This window comes from Ranitomeya variabilis, chromosome 1 (genome assembly GCF_051348905.1).
Source record: "Ranitomeya variabilis isolate aRanVar5 chromosome 1, aRanVar5.hap1, whole genome shotgun sequence".
NCBI lineage: Eukaryota > Metazoa > Chordata > Amphibia > Anura > Dendrobatidae > Ranitomeya > Ranitomeya variabilis.
The window spans coordinates 736,549,700-736,561,836 of record NC_135232.1 but is presented as its reverse complement, the minus strand read 5'-3'; the positions used below and the strand labels follow the sequence as shown (position 1 = coordinate 736,561,836).

Below are 12,137 nucleotides of genomic sequence, written 5' to 3'. Positions count from 1 at the left end.
TGGGAGATGAGGACCATGTCGAGGAAATTCCTTGACAGGAGGGTCCTGTTGACCCATTTCCAGAAGCCTCTGGTGCTCAAAGATTGCCCAAGTCAGGATCTGGAGGGTGGGCTGAGGTTATTGAATTCTACACGGGTCCCCTTGAAGTTTTGGGACTTGGCTTGATGCTGCTTCCATGGGAAACTGTATGTAAGGGACAACCTGAAGTGTAGGAACTCCGATGATCGGGGTTGTCCCCGTGAGGGGTGTTGCGACACGCTGGAAAGCATGGAGCACTTCCTCCTTCAGTGTCCTTTTAATACAGGGGTCTACAACAGGGTGGGTGCTTCCATAGGCTGGCCTCGGCTGGCACACCTTTCCTATGCGGAGTGGGCGTATGGGGCATTTGGATCCCTGGGTGGCAGAGATCGGGGCACTTTATTTCTAGTCAGTTTAGTCGTCAGGTTTTACACGTGGAACGCACGGTGCTTAGTGTCAACTCAGCAGAAAATCCTCCCCAGGGACGAGGTTGTTAGGAACATTCTGGGTGGCCTGGTGAAGGTGCGCTCTCTGGAGTATGACAGGCTAGGTGCAGCGAGGGCCTCTCTTCTCTGGAGAGGGTTCTCATTTAATGTACCTAGGGCTTAGATAAGCAGGTAGGTGATAGGGACAGGTAGACAGCTTCAGTAGGGACAGGTAGATAGTTAGGGACAGGATAGGGACAGTTAGATAGGCACGCGGTGAGTTAGGTAGGGTAGTAGGGTCAGGCAGGGAGAGACAGGGAAAGGTAGGTAGATAAATAGGGACAGATGTCTAGACAGGTAGGGACGGCTGGTAGGGTAAGGATTGTTAGGGTAGAAGCCTGTCATCTCCGGTTTCCCGGTGGCGGGCTGGGGCTTTTCACTATCAGATTTTTGTTTTGCAGAAGTGAACTATTGATATAGGGCTTACAGGCACCAATCCTGGCTCTGGGTAAGTGTTGTATATAGAGAGTTATGTAGCATTGTATTGTACGGTGATGATCCTGTGGCTTTCAGGGTTAATGCACCTGTCTTGTAAGCAAGAGGATATGAGTTCCTCAGTGAGTTTATTTTTGTATTGTGTGGGTTTGGTGGTAGGTTGTTTATAGTTGTGTTTGCTGTGTAAAAAAAAAAAAAAAAAAAATTAAAAATGAAATAATAATAATAAATAATAATAATAATAAAATAAATAAAAAAAAAAAATGTTTGTGATTTAGATAGATGTGTTTAAGCCAGGTGGCTATAATGTTTCTTTTTGGGTGATGGACCAGAGTTTTCTTTGTCAGGTTTGGTATGAAGTGTGTATGTGTGCGTTTATTAATAAAATGTTTCTTCTCTCCTTGGGTGAGGTAACCTGGGGAGGAGGAAATCTGGAGGAATCAAAAAGTGAAAAGACGAGTAAAGGACAGAAAACAACATAAGAAAGAAAGCTGGAGGAAGCTTCTATGAGAAAGAAGAAGGCAGTTTGTTTTCTTTTGCGGGGTTGCTTTGACTGGGGGCAGTTATGCTGGACTCGGACTTTGCTTTGGACTGGGGGGGTAATGTTGAACTTGGACAGTTGCTTTTGCTAGGGTTTTGATTTTTGCTATTTATTGATTGTAAGTTTTGTATTTTTATAATAAAAGAGTTCACTAGTCACTACATATAGATTTATATAGCCACCATTAGGAGGAGCTCAGTACATAAATGTTTATACAGCCATCACTAGAGGAGCTCAGTGCATACAGATTTATGCAGCCACCACTAGGAGATGACTGCTACGACCCATAACCGTTTACTCCCATTAAGTGACACCAACAAATTATCAAAATTGAAGACTTTATTGGGAAATATAGGCATAAAATTTCCATCTTTTAACTTTGGGTAAATATTTGGTCGCAGCTTATAAACTCAGGCAATATCTGCCAACAAATTTGGGTGTAGGGAGATTTACTGCCTTCCGGACTCCCGGGCAGGTATCTTCACCACCAACAAAACTCCACCCTTACGCAGCTGCAACTGAAACAAAACCATAACAAAAGGGGAGGGAGGGCGGGAAACAGGTCCGGGTCCAGGGATCGGATGAGCTATCAGCACTTCCTGGTGCCAGAAGCAGAGGATAAGCCCCGCCCCCTCTGCGGGGAGTTAACCCCATATCCCATTTTGGACTCACTAAATGGGAGATCTGCTTTTAACACAGGGGGAAGGCGCAGCAGTCAGGGGACAGCGGCGTAAGCCGCAGTGTCCCAAAGACTGCTACGACCCATAACCGTTTACTCCCATTAAGTGACACCAACAAATTATCAAAATTGAAGACTTTATTGGGAAATATAGGCATAAAATTTCCATCTTTTAACTTTGGGTAAATATTTGGTCGCAGCTTATAAACTCAGGTAATATCTGCCAACAAATTTGGGTGTAGGGAGATTTACTGCCTTCCGGACTCCCGGGCAGGTATCTTCACCACCAACAAAACTCCACCCTTACGCCAAGGAGGAGCGAATACAGAGAGCTGCGACCCCCCAAACGAAAGCATAGCCTGTACGACACCTTCACGAAGCCCATTGAGGAAGATATCCAAACCCGCCTCGTACGAATGAACTCCGTCTGAAATAAGAAAACCGGAATTATCTCCCTCCAGACGATGGTGCCTTACCACTACACCATTCTTAAATTTCACGAAGCGCGATATCCTCTGATTCAAAGAGCGTCTGGATCTCTCCATAGCATCCAATTCCCTGGCACCCCGCCACACCAGTTTTGGGATAACTTCGGACCAGATTAGTCGCATCAGCAGGAAAAACTCGGGAATTTGTCCATATCAGATCTGATAAGCGTAAGCAGCTCGGCAAGTGGAAACGAAGCCAGGTCATTTCCTCCAGCATGGATAACCACAATGGCGGGAGATGAAGACCCCCTTGTAATGTGAGCGACCTCCGGCAGCACTTGGGACCACGTCAGACCTCTCATACCACGCCATATCACATCGACATCAACAAAAACCAAGGATCGCCCTCCTGGGTACAATTCAGCACGACGAGCTGCCCAATAGATGTATGAGAGACCCACTATCCAGACACTGGGTCGCACTCCATCTAGGAAGTAAAGTATACAATTAGCCAACATATAATAACCAAAACACTAACGATAACTTCTCCGATTTGTATCTGGAGCTGCTTCTATATTATTGTTAGACAAAACAAAACCAAAAATAAAATTATTTTTAATTATAACACTAAGTCAGGCTTGATATATCTGGCAAAACAGCGGGATATCCATCTGCCCACCCTTTGAATCTCTGATTCAAATAAACCCGCCCTGGAAGCTTCAGACGCTGCACCTATACGAAAAAATGAGTCCCAAATTCTGCTGCAGGAATACCCAAAAAGAAGACAACGCACGTCTCAATATGGCTAAGAATTGGCCCGACACTAGAGGGAGACCACTCGCATGCATGAAAAATTGATCACCATCCTTTCTCACCTGCAAGTAGTTCTTGACTAACGTTCACGGACAAACGTCCTTATTGATGGCAAATATCGGGAACCACGTCCCCAGACCTCCTGATCAGTTTTAGATTTACATATCCTGATCCTGAGATTGTAACAAATCAATACGTCATCACGCCTCAGTCCACCCGGTTTATTTAGGGCCGTGGGAAAGATCTCACTGACCCGCATGGCCCCAAAAAAACGCCAGTTCGAAAGCCGCTGATGTAAGTGCAGCTTCATAGTTATAATCGCAAACTGATACCGCGGATTTAACCAAGCTAATTAGCAAATCAAAGGAGATAGGACTTTTATTGTCGCAGTGCATTATCCACTCGGAGCCAACCTTTCAATAGCTGGCTGACTAAAAAAAAAGAAAAATGTTTTGTGAAATCCGACCATCCTCGCAATTTAAAATGGAAGGCTAACGCAGACACACGGTTGCGCGCTATCGCACCCGATACTCCCTTGGCATGCAAATTGGATAGAAATGCCATGGTCACCTGCATCCGAACATCATCAGAAGACCCCACCGGCTTTCCGTCTGCTAAAAACCACCACTCCTCCCACGCCTTACCATAGGCTCTCCAGGTCGACGGAGCTACCGATGAGCGTATTAGCGGCATCAGGTCCCCAGGACATCCCAGATCGAATGTGGGCAATCCACCTCCTCCAAACGCTCCTGAAGAAGCAAATCCCGTAGGTCCTGTGAATAAATCGCAGTTACTAACTCTGGAACAGTCTCATTGTTATCAGGAAATGTATTAGATTTAAACCAAACATTAAACATTAAACATTTTAATACTATGGATCTGATTAGGTACAAAAACCAAAATGAAGGAAATGCTAGGTAGCTGATGGCATGCGCCCCTCCAACGGTTTCAAGGTGTAAGCGGATCCGCATGTTGGCCAATAGTGGGCCCCATAGTTCCATGACAAGCGCAACGGGAAAAGGTCAATCAAGGTTGGGTCACCGTTACACTCCTTGGAATCCAGGAAGCAGGCCATTGGCCGGAGCATATTTGGCAGCCGAAACGAACACTGAAACCCGTGTGGCCTGACGCTGCAAACAACAAACCCATATCAACGGTTGAACACTCTGTCTCCTGAAAGCAAGTCCTACCATTGTAATTGCTGAGAAACATCTTCCATGTGTTTAAATCAGAAAGTAACTGGGCCGTGATCCTGAATCTGTGATGACGTTGTTTCACTCCTCTCGTGGCAAAGGTCAATCTGCGAGAAAAATATCCTGCCCGCTGGCATGAACCTGCATGCAAAATTTAGTGAGCCAAGAAGTGACTGCATTTGCGTCAATGTGACTTTGCCAACCGAAATGCATCCATTAATGAGGTCCAGCGATTTGTTGATTTTTTTTTTTTTTGGCAATCTAAATTCCATGGCGACCGTGTCGATTACAAACCCAAGGAATGTGATCACTGATACTGGCCCTATCATCTTCTCGGGGAAAAATGGGACCCCAAAGTATGTCATGGCATCTTTGAATTGTGCCAGTGCTGTGGAACAGACGTCTGAGTCGGCTGGGCCAACTATCAAAAATGATCAAGGTAATGAGTAATGGCGGTTAGCCGAGTGATCTCGCGGGCAACCCATTCTAAAAAATTCGCTGAATAATTCAACATAAAAACAGGAAATTGAGCAACCCGTGGGAAGACATGCGTTGTAATAGAAAAAAAAATCCTCAAATTTGGCTCCCAGTAATTGGCAGCAATCCGGGTGAACCGGAAGTAGACGGAAAGCGGATTCTATGTCTGACTTGGCCATAAGGGCCCCCGAACCAGCATTTCTGACTAAATCCACCGCTTTATCGCAGGATATATAAGTAATGGCTGAGTCCTCACTGAGTATGCCGTCGTTGGCCGACGTACCCTTGGGGTAGGACAGGTGGTGAATCAACCGGTACTTGCCTGATTCCTATTTGGGAACCATGCCTAGGGGTGAAACACGCAAATTAGGGAAAGGAGGTGTCTTAAAAGGACCGCGGAAGCGACCCAACCCGATTTCCGTACCCAATTTCTCCGCTAACACGTTGGGTAACTCCCTAGCTGATTGTAAATTTGGGGCTGACTGCGACTCGAGGGACCAGTTAAACGGGATGAAAAACCATAGGAAAAACCGAACCGCAGTTGCGCCGCAGCCGACTTATTGGGGTATTTGTCCAGCCACGACCCCATTCTTTCCACGCTCACTGGCGTCGGTAACCTCACCTGTAGAGGGTTTTTTTTGGGGGGGGTTAGCTTTTTGGGGCTGAACACTCGTGCTTATATTTGCAGAGCCCGTAGAACTTACAGTGGGGATTATAGATGCTGACTAAGTATATAAAAAACTCAGAGCACCTCGCCGGGTGCTTCTCCGCCATAACACGTCCTAGGAGGACAGATTTGTTCCTTGATGGCGCTGTCCTAGTGAGCCCCTAACGGAGGGACACCACAAAACAGCCTATCCTTATAAACATTCGGGCGAGGAGGGAGGGGCTGCCTACACGATCCTGACAGTTGTAGTATTTTTGGGGTTAACATAAATCCTATTCCCTGTGGCCGCATTGGCTACTGTGTCTGCAAAGATGGTGTTGGTTCTCTCCCCCCCCCCCAAGCCCCAACAAAGGATACTCACCAATTGATGCACCAACCTCCGAACGGCTTGTGTCCCGTGCCACGGGAGTCATCGAACCTTGACGCTCCATGCGATGTTTTGGACCTAGGACGAGAAGACTCCTGCCTGCGCGACCTGCTTGAAAAAATGCCTGATGACGAAGGCGAGCGCCAACGCGACGCTCTAGAATGCTTACTGCGCCGGCTGGACCTGGATCGATACGAACGCCGCTTGCTGTCAGAACGACCGTGCTTCCTATGTCTATTCCTGCGGTGCCCTCTGGGGGATGACGATGATGACGATGATGATCTGCGCGCGGAGCGGATACCCGCACTCTGTCTGTTATCCAGAGCCAGGGTGCCAGCCCCTGAATTGGGGGACGAACACCGGTTGCCATAAGCGATAGCGACGCTGGGGGGTTCTGATGTTCGGCTACCACCGCCTGAGAGGGAGCTAATTGCCCACCCGGTATTTGCGAGTACGGGGTACTAAAAATGAGCGGGTAGGATGGAAACTGTGACTCTCCCCCTATACTATACTGGGAATATACGCTATGCTGTCCGGGCGCTGATAATATGCGATGTGAACCCACATTCGGCTGCACTGGGGCTGCCGTCTCCCTGCCCCTGTCAGTATTGGCCATAACTTCCCCCATGTCCCTAGAAAGTGGTGGGATGCCCCCCTGCAGAGCCTCAATCTCCATTTCTGCAGAACCTGCATCCTGTGAGGAAACAGACGTTCCCTGGGCTCCCCCCATGCTGTTACCAAGTAAGATTGCAGTGCCAGGTAATAACGCTGGCACTTGCAGGCCTGCACCCCTTCCTACTGTAACTGGGGCAGCAGGGGCTAAACTAATGTGAGTGTCACACAGCGCCGATTCCTGCACCTCCCCCACCTGATGTACGACGCTGCTTCCCGCCGTGCTAAAGCGCCTGGTGCCCGAGTCAGAAGAAGAGCGCGCACGCGAATTGCGCGCGCTCTTCTTTGAATGTAATGGCGGGCTCAGCCGTGCCGGAGGCCGGGTGGCTCTGCGAGAGCGCCGGCCCTCCGGCGGCACCGCCGTCGCCATGGCAGAGAAGGAGTCGCTCCCGGTCAGCAATGCTGCTAACCAAGCGCTACCTTCCCTGCTAATTCCGTCCCTCACCGCTTCTCCCAGCGGGTCCATGATGCCGGCTGCCCTCACAGGTCCGGGTCCAGGGATCGGATGAGCTATCAGCACTTCCTGGTGCCAGAAGCAGAGGATAAGCCCCGCCCCCTCTGCGGGGTGTTAACCCCATATCCCATTTTGGACTCACTAAATGGGAGATCTGCTTTTAACACAGGGGGAAGGCGCAGCAGTCAGGGGACAGCGGCGTAAGCCGCAGTGTCCCAAAGTGTAAAGGATATGATTTATACAGCCACCTCTGAGAGAAGCTCACAATATATAGATTTCTACAGACACTATCAGGGAGATCTTACTTGCAGATTGTTTGATATATCTGAAAACAATAAGAAATCTGTCTTCAGTAAGCTGTTTAGCTTCCCCAGCTGTAATTTCATAATTTAAAGTGAATCTGTCCTCAACTTTTTTACTTCACCATCTGATGTAATGGCAGAAATCAGTTTTATCTGCTGCAGTTCTACTAGTTCTCTGAATGCTGAGTTCTTTTTAACCTCACCCACACCATACTGTGCATAGGCAGAAAGCTGCCAATCAATGGTGGGTGTGGGTATATAGACAGCTCATGAATATGGAGGACTACATGGCAACAGGTTTACTAGTAATAATATTCTGCTGATAAAATAATGTTTTTATCAAATCTGCAACAATCAGCCCAGTAAGTGACACATCGCTGGAATCAGGGTCTCTGTCTCTACAATATGCTGGTCTCAGATAGGGCAGCAAACACATGGTGACAGATTTCATTTAATTCTATGGCTGTACCAGGGAATTTGGAGCTCTGTAATTAAAAAGAAGCTCCAGACTCTAGAAATATCTATGAACTTTATATATTTTTATGCATTTTATTTTTCGTGCAGACATCCATGTAATCCAATACCTAAATACATATAGCGCCTATTCAAGCTGCACCAGAAATTCCCAGTATTTTTGCTTTAGATGGGTTGTAGTGCGGCAAAGGACAAGGATATGGGTGCATCATTTTATCCGAGCTTCATTACCCGGTTTTTTGAAATGTCCTTCTACTCGATAAGTTTCCGTGACCATCTGAGCGCAGATAAAAGTGGCAAAGTTCTCGGCAAATCAAATATATTCAAGGCTTTTACTCAGCCACAAATTGATCTGTAGAGGGATTCGCAGCAGGTCTAATAACTAAGCCTCCCTCTAGTGTAGTAGTGTATCACTGGGTCAGCAGCATTTTGTTATTTTGTAAATCCTTTTCTCAGCTTAGAAGACCTTTGACTATAAGCTTGCTCCGAAATTCACAATCCATATTCGGCTGCCGCGCTTTAATACAACACGGATTACCTTATATTTTCCAACTTTCATGTTAGTCGCTTGTAAAAATGTTTTCAGGTTTCAGCAGTTTTACCAACTTACTGACTCATGACAATAGCGGAAGGTTAATAACCAGCGACTCTGGAAAGTGCAGTGATATTTGTATGTACCTGGTGCCGGCTAATGAGAAGGAAGATGTATGCCACGGTGCCAGTCCACAAGAGCTGCGAGCATGATAGGAAAAATGGCAATAAAATGTGTTCAGAATCCTCCTTCCTGTAAACAGATGCATCTGAGCGTCCGTTCCTTTTCCTTTTTTTTGTTCTTTTTTCCCTTTTTTATCCTTTTTTCCTTTTTAACCTGGTTTCTTCATTCTTTATCTCTGCTGATTTCCCCTTCTTTTCCTTCCTTCTTTAACACTATTTATGCTTTCCTTGTTTCTTTACCTTTTTTATTTCCTTCCTTCTTTCTTTACCCCTTTTCCATTTCTTCATACTTTACACGTTTTTCTTCTTTTGTTTGACTCCTTTTCCCTTTTTTTCTTACATTTTCCTTTTCTTCCTTGCTTACCCTTTTTCTTTCCTTTCTTTTTTTACCATATTTCCTTCCTTCTTCACCCCTATTTATTCCTTCCTTCTTTACCCTTTTTCTATTCTTCTTTACCCTTTCTCGTTTCTACTTTATTCTTTCTTTTCTTCCTTACAATTTTATTTTATTTTATTCTTTACCCTTTTTTCTTTCTTCTTTACCCCTATTTATTTCTTCCACCTTTCTTTACCTTTTTACCCTATTAATTTCCTTCCTTCTTTCTTTACCCCTTTTTCCATTTCTTCTTACTTTACAATTTTTTCTTCTTTTGTTTGACTCTTTTCCCTTTTTTATTTCTTACATTTTTCTTTTCTTCTTTCTTTAACATTTCTCTTTCCTTTCTTTTTTACCCCTACTTCATTCCTTCTTCACCCCTATTTATTCCTTCCATCTTTCTTTAGCTTTTTCTTTTCTTCTTTACCCTTTATCAGTTCTTCTTCATCCTTTAACCCCTTCAAGTCGCGGCCCTTTTTCGTTTTTGTGTTTTCGTTTTTCGCTCCCCTCCTTCCCAGAGCCATAACTTTTTTATTTTTCTGTCAATATGGCCATGTGAGGGCTTATTTTTTGCGGGACGAGTTGTACTTTTGAACGACATCATTGGTTTTAGCATGTCGTGTACTAGAAAACGGGAAAAAAATTCCAAGTGCGGTGAAATTGCAAAAAAAGTGCAATCCCACACTGGTTTTTTGCTTGGCTATTTTGCTAGGTTCACTAAATGCTAAAACTGACCTGCCATTATGATTCTCTAGGTCATTACGAGTTCATAGACACCTAACATGACCAGGTTATTTTTTATCCAAGTGGTGAAAAAAAATTCCAAACTTTGCTTAAAAAAAAAAAAAAAAAAAAAAAGTGCCATTTTCCAATACCCGTAACGTCTCCATTTTTCGTGATCTGGGGTCGGGTGAGGGCTTATTTTTTGCGTGCTGAGCTGGCGTTTTTAATGATACCATTTTGGCGCAGATATGTTCTTTTGATCGCCCGTTATTGCATTTTAACGCAATGTCGCGGCGACCAAAAAAACGTAATTCTGGCGTTTCGGATTTTTTTCTCGCTACGCTGTTTAGCGATCAGGTTAATGCTTTTTTTTAATTGATAGATCGGGCGATTCTGAACGCGGCTATACCAAATATGTGTAGGTTTTGTTTTTTTTTTATTGTTTTATTTAGGATGGGGCGAAAGGGGGGTGATTTAAACTTTTATATTTTTAATATTTTTTTCACATTTTTAAAAACTTTTTTTTCCCACTTTTGCCATGCTTCTATAGCCTCCATGGGAGGCTAGAAGCAGGCACAGCCCGATCGGCTCTGCTACATAACAGCGATCATCAGATCGCTGTTATGTAGCTCAAATGCAGGTGTGCTGTGAGCGCCGACCACAGGGGGGCGCTCACAGCCACCGGCGATCAGTAACCATAGAGGTCTCAAGGACCTCTATGGTTACCTTCCTGACTCATCGCCGACCCCCGATCATGTGACGGGGGTCGGCGATGACGTCATATCCGGCCGCCCGGCCGGATGCGGTAGTTAAATGCCGCTGTCTGAGTTTGACAGCGGCATTTAACAGGTTAATAGCGGCGGGTGAATAGCGATTTCACCCGCCGCTATTGCGCGCACATGTCAGCTGTTCAAAACAGCTGACATGTCGCGACTTTGATGTGCGCTCACCGCCGGAGCGCACATCAAAGCAGGGGATGCGACATGCGCAGTACATGTACGGCGCATGTCGCGAAGGGGTTAATTTCCTCTCTACATTTTTTTAAATCTTATTCTTTACCCTTTTTCCTTCCTTTTTTACTCATATTTATTTCTTCTGTTTTTCTTGATCTTTTTTCCTTCCTTCTTTCTTTAACTCTTTTATCCATTTATTTTTACGTTTCCTATTGTTCTGCTTTTTCCCTTTTTTCTTTCTTACCTTTTTCTTTTCTTCCTTCTTTACCCTTTTTCTATAATTTCTTTACCCCTATTTCCTTCCTTCTTTATCCCTATTTATTTCTTCCTTACCTTTTTTCTTTCCATCTTTATCCTTTTTCTTTTCTTATATGTCCTTTCTTTTCTTTTTTACCCTTTTTATTTCATTCTTTACCCGTTATTTCCTTCCTACTTTACCTGTTTTTTTTTTCTTTCTTCATTCTTTACCTTTTTTTTCTTCTTTTGTTACCATTTTTTTCTTTTTTACCTTTTGCCTACCCTATTACTTCCTTCCTTATCCCTTATTTCCTTTCTTCTTTACTCTTTTTACTCCCTCCTTAGTTTACCCTTTTTATTTCCTTCTTTCTTTACCCCTTTTTCCTTCTCTTTTTACCCCTATATATTCCATTGTTCTTTCTTTGCCCTTTTTATTTCCTTTATCTTTTGTTATTTCCTTCCTTTTTTCTCCTTTTTACCTTCCTTCTTTACATAGTTTCCCTCTTTCGTTCCCTTCCCTTTTCTTTCTTTACCCCCATGCCACCAAATGAATGCAGTTGGCTTGTGTGGGCTTACAGCCAACAGATCAATTCCTCAGATGTGATTTATGCGACACAAAGTTGAGACTGAAAATATGTCAAGACGCGGAGTTGACACGATCAATGGACATTTATGTCACTTCCCACACGTGTTCATGTAAATTGAGGAGGTGTTCAGGCATTACATTGTCTGACACTTGTGTAATGCTGACACCATATTGACATCCCCATGTTCCCCATTACCATGTATGGATTATGTGAACATCTTCCTTAAAGAAGCTTTGAAATGTTCATTGTCACAATACATACTTGAGGTTTTCTGTCATTTCATCTCCAGGCTCCTGAATGACAAATGTGCCTAATAATGTACTGACACCACAGGACAACCAAGTATTCACCCCTGTAGGAGCAGTAATGGTGCCTATAGTGGTTCCCACCAGATTTCTTAGTGATAGATATAACCATGAAATACATAGAAGTGATTAGTTTCTTATTCATAGACAAAGTTCTTTGTTCCAGGACCCTCATGTATGATATAGAGCATTAGCAAAAAGATTCCCCCTCTCTGTTGGACTCTGCACAGCCGCGTA

At 44.6% G+C, this 12,137-nt stretch overlaps 1 long non-coding RNA gene across 4 annotated transcripts; it reads right to left on the bottom strand.

Moving 5' to 3' along the window:
* Positions 1 to 1,800: 1,800 nt before the first annotated feature.
* On the bottom strand, positions 1,801 to 7,268 carry LOC143781923 (uncharacterized). 4 transcript variants are annotated; one of them, XR_013216839.1, is made up of 4 exons: positions 7,221 to 7,268; positions 6,098 to 6,211; positions 4,044 to 4,172; positions 1,801 to 3,073 (listed from the first exon to the last, which is right to left on the bottom strand). It is a non-coding gene; the product is annotated as an uncharacterized LOC143781923 (long non-coding RNA). The 4 variants fall into 4 exon arrangements; XR_013216838.1 differs by lacking the exon at positions 7,221 to 7,268 and having other exon boundaries at positions 6,098 to 6,358; XR_013216840.1 differs by lacking the exons at positions 6,098 to 6,211; positions 7,221 to 7,268 and adding an exon at positions 4,590 to 5,095.
* Between the last annotated feature and the right edge of the window lie 4,869 nt (positions 7,269 to 12,137).